This window comes from Artibeus jamaicensis, unplaced genomic scaffold (assembly GCF_021234435.1).
Source record: "Artibeus jamaicensis isolate MK-2021 breed Jamaican fruit bat unplaced genomic scaffold, CSHL_Jam_final contig_415, whole genome shotgun sequence".
In the NCBI taxonomy this organism is placed as follows: Eukaryota; Metazoa; Chordata; class Mammalia; order Chiroptera; family Phyllostomidae; genus Artibeus; species Artibeus jamaicensis.
The window spans coordinates 19,749,617-19,754,286 of NW_026521823.1; positions in this window are offsets into that span (position 1 = coordinate 19,749,617).

The window sequence follows — 4,670 nt, forward strand, 5'->3', positions numbered from 1 at the left end:
AGTATGTTTCTTTCATTCATTCAAAGGCAAATCATATTAGTTCAAGAATAATCTTATCAGAAAGACTATGTCAAAGTTTAGTGCTTGATAGTAATTATTTCTATGTCTGGGTGACAACCTATATGAACGCCACTTTCCTTACTGTGATAAAATGAATTGCACTAAATCAAAGAATCTATACACAAAATAGAAGAAAAGCAAGTATTAAAAAATCCTTTTAAAGCACCATGACCCTTTGATAAATACTGAGTGCACCCAGTGTGAAAGCCGGCATATCAAATGCCTCTAGTGATTTGCTCTAGGAGATAGCATTTCATTGAGGGAGCACAGAGGCAAAAAAGCCCAGACTGCTGGAGAGCTTTGCACCTTTTCTCTGTTCCCAAGTCTTCCCGAGTAGTCATGGATCTGCATCTATCCAGACACTGCACCCTGGGCCTTTTTGTCTTTAATGTTGCCCTCACATCTCTGCCACCTGACGTGCTTCTTTTCCAAACATTTCCATCATCCCCAGCCCTGTTGTTCCTCAAGTTTTCTTTAGACATTGCTCAGAAGAAATCATGTGTTCTTTCTTGCATCAGAAAACAATTTTCTTCTGCTTACCATAACCACCAAACAATGCCTATATTCCCCATTTCAGGATAATTTTAAATAAAGAAAGAACAATTTTCCACCCAAATATAGTTGGAAAAGATTTTACCAGCATGTATACTGCATTCTAATGTAATGAAAGCAGCAGCTATTGACATAGGGCATGATATTCAAGGTGTGATGCATGGACCGTCAGCCTCAGTAACTCCTGGGAGCTTGATAGAAATACAGCTTCTCAGGCCCCACCTTCGACCTGTGGAATCAGAACCTATGTTGCACGTGATCTACAGGTGACTCATATGGGCACTAATGTTTGGAACACACTAAAAACAAGCATAACAAGGATTTTAGATACGAAAATTTTTAGCGGAATTGCCAACAAATTTTTGTTCTTTCAGTTATACTTTCTGAGCTTTCTGCCAAGAAAATCTTTAACAAATATTATTTCAAAAGATGATTAAAATATAGTTTCAGTCAGCTTAGAGCTCACAGACCTATAGAGATGACAAACTCCTGTGAAAGCCCAGAAATGGGTGTGGCTAGCTCAATGTGGTAAACCAGGAGAGGCTCTAGTTTTCCCACACTAAATTGAAAAAAAGAGTATAATATTTCCACTTGACTACCTCCCAGGCATGCTGCAGCATTAACACTGTTTTTATGGAACACAATAATATACTTTGAAAGAAAAAAAAATTGTGTAAAGAACATTCTGACAAGTAATATTTTGATGAGCATTACCAACAGCAAATACTTTCTCCATGATAAAATGTTCAAAACCACGTGGAGATGAGCTGTAACTCCTGAGACTTGACAATTCTGAATGCAAACTTGGTGTGACCCTCAGCAGGCTCAGGGTCACATCCACAGAAGCCACAATTCATAGGTACCGAGACACCCGGCGCTCGGCAGCACAATAACCAGTAGCATTCTATTGACCACTTGTAGGCCTATGCAGAAATAAAAAACATTTTTACTGGTTCTGTTTTAAAGCAATATTTAACTTTACAATCAGTTTTTTAATGTAAAAAAATTGTACTGTTCATCTAAAAATGTAATTTTTTACTTTGGTAAAAGGACTGAAGATGGAATATTCTACTAGTGAAGTACAAAGTTGGCATTAATTTTACAGAATGATTTGATATAAACACTTTACCACCAAAAAGTATGTGTTCGGTGCCTCTTTAGTCAACTACAAGTGATGTAGATAAACATGGCCTACTTTAGGAACATGTCTACTCTGCAGTATTTGTCTTTATACTCTAGTCCAGGTCAAGTAAGAAGGAGTCAGGCTGCCCAAAAATGTCTATATGTGTGCCAATATTTTCTTTAAGCGATGTTGAGAAACAAGCTATAAAAACTATGTTTTGTTATAAATAATATTAAAATTATGTTAAATTTTGTCCAAAACTACATTAAATTGTTATAAAATATATACACAGTTATGAAATATAACACACTGTAACAAAATTAATATTTGTTCCTGTTCCGTCAATAATATACTAAGACATTTCTTATAGAGGTCCTTCTCACCACCGAATGCTTTTAAACTGTCCCAGAATGTACAGCAATAAACTTTAGAAAGTACAGAGCCCCCCATCCCACAAACAACAAATGAGGTCAAGGCAGGGTGAAGCTGGCATATATAGAAATAGGCAAACCAGTAAACATTCCAGTCAGACAACAGTATTTATTTCTGAATTGATCACCAACAACTTGGGGGTGTAGTTTTAACTTCACGGGCAGGTTATCATGGGTTTTGTGCATTGACAGGCTTAGTTTAGGGCCAGAGAAGCCTGGGCTGTTGCATAGAATGGTGGAAAGAGGCAGCCAGGGTCAAATAACAGCCTTGGAACTTTAGCCTTGGACGGTGCTAACAACAGCCAGACCGATGACTCTGACTTGTAAGACCTCGTAACTTCTCTGTGGGTCATCTGGAGTTCTGCAGCCAGGACAGTGACGAGCTAAGATTATTACCTAACTGAAACTAATGAAGTACTTTAAAGTAGTGACGTTTTGATATTGTATCCTTTAAATGTGCAATCATTTAGCAGTCATCAGACTCTTCCAGAAACAGAACAGAACAAATAACTCAGAAACACAATCTTAATGATCACCTTTTCAAAAAGTCTTTTTAAGGAGATATATATATATATATATATATATATATATATATATATATATATATATATATGAAACTGCAATGTTTTAAGATCGATAATAGCTTCTTTTGTTGGTATATGCCCATTTTACCATTTTAATCTGTGGCAATTGTAATATATTTCACTTAAAATTTTGTAAGCTCAATTCTTGCTTAGCCACCTTTCCTGTTCCCCCAATGTTTATGTAAGGCTATGAATCTAACCAAAACCCTGTTTTCAAAAATAATAGAATGGCTAGGTGGGTCCTGGGCCAAAGTTCTCCCCAGAAGACTGAGCAGTAGCCCTAGATTCTGAGACAGCTTGAGGCAAAGTGGCTGGAACTTCTCAGAAGGATGATGAATTGGAAACCAGAAGCATCCTGAGGCTCAGAGACCCCCCATCTAGTAATGTTGAGGGGTGCGGACACTGGCTGTATCACATCTTACGGGGTGGGGTAAGCAAAGCAGTGAATTTTTGTTTTCCTCCAATCCTTCTATTGACCTCCATGATTTTTTTTAAAAAATGTTTTTAGTTGTTTATTTAAACTATGTTTTACCTAAATTTTAAAAGAATAGTTATGACGTGTGGTGCTTACTACATGCCAGCCATGGTGTTTTGTTTATATATCAACTCATTTAATAGCAACTGATTCTATGTACTTTCCTGTTTAATGATGAGGGAACTGTGGCACAGAAAAGCAAAATAAGTTGCTCAAGGAAACATCTAGTAAGCAGCAGAGCTGGCATTTGAACCCAAGAGTTAAGGTGACTGGTCTACTGTTCCTAATTTCTGCCCTCTGCTGCTTCACTCTTTAGCTCTGTTGAATGAACCACATATAAGAAATACAAAACATCAGACCTGTGCACAGAAGATGCTTAACAAATTTTAGCTCTCCTCATGTAAAAATGTTGATGCCTAGGCTTACTTTTAAGGAGTGCAGACTCCATTATTGCTCAGAGATTAAGATCATACCCTTAGCAGTTAGTCAGTCACCTTGGGTTCAACACCGTCCATCCTTTGCTAGCTGCGTGGCCATGGTCAAGCTGCATAACTTCCGTGTGCCCAGTGCCCTCATTTGGAGAATGTGATACCAAGAGGAGGTAGGGTTCTCAGAGTTTGCTGTGAGGTTGAATGAGATACCACGTAAAGTTCTTGCACAACTCTCAGTATGTAGTAACCACTCATGAAATTCTGTTCTTGTTTTTAGAGAGCCTATATGGACTGATTAAATACCCAGCATTCCATGGGGAACCTAGTAGACAGTAAGTAAATATTTCATGACTAAAATAGCCATATAACTTAATTCACCCAAGTTCGATTTGCTCCGGGGATGACTGCAGGTCAGAGAGATTGTATAATATTTTGTTGTGCCCTGAAGGGTGCCAGGATGATTCAGCAAACCCTCATACTGGCATTTGACAGTGATATGCTAAGCTGCTTGGGCACTGTCTGCCTTTGATGTGATCCCAACTCTGACACGTTTCATGGTTTTAGATAACTGACAAACCCAAATCAGGTCAGTCCCAAGGTGCTAAGCGGTGCAGCCGGAAGAAAATACAGTTACTTAACATTTGCTCACCAAATGCAATACATGTGACTTTGTAATGTTTCAACCTCACTAAATGACGATTATCCCTTTAAAAAAGTCTATATTAGAAACATAATGTTTACAACACTCTCTTTGAGGTAGCAAAAATACTGTGAGTAGTTTTGATGTTTCGTGTACTTAGCACTTGTATAATTTGTGTATTACTGAGTTTATTGGTGTAGTCTATTCTGCTGTCATTTATTCTCCTAACAAATACTTATTAACAACCTACTGTATGCCAGGCACTGTTCTAGGAGTTGAAGACACAGTCATAAACAAAATAGATAAACATTGTATCAACCAACAGAAAATTTACATTAGAATTATATTCTTTCAATGTAACGATACTGTCCTAA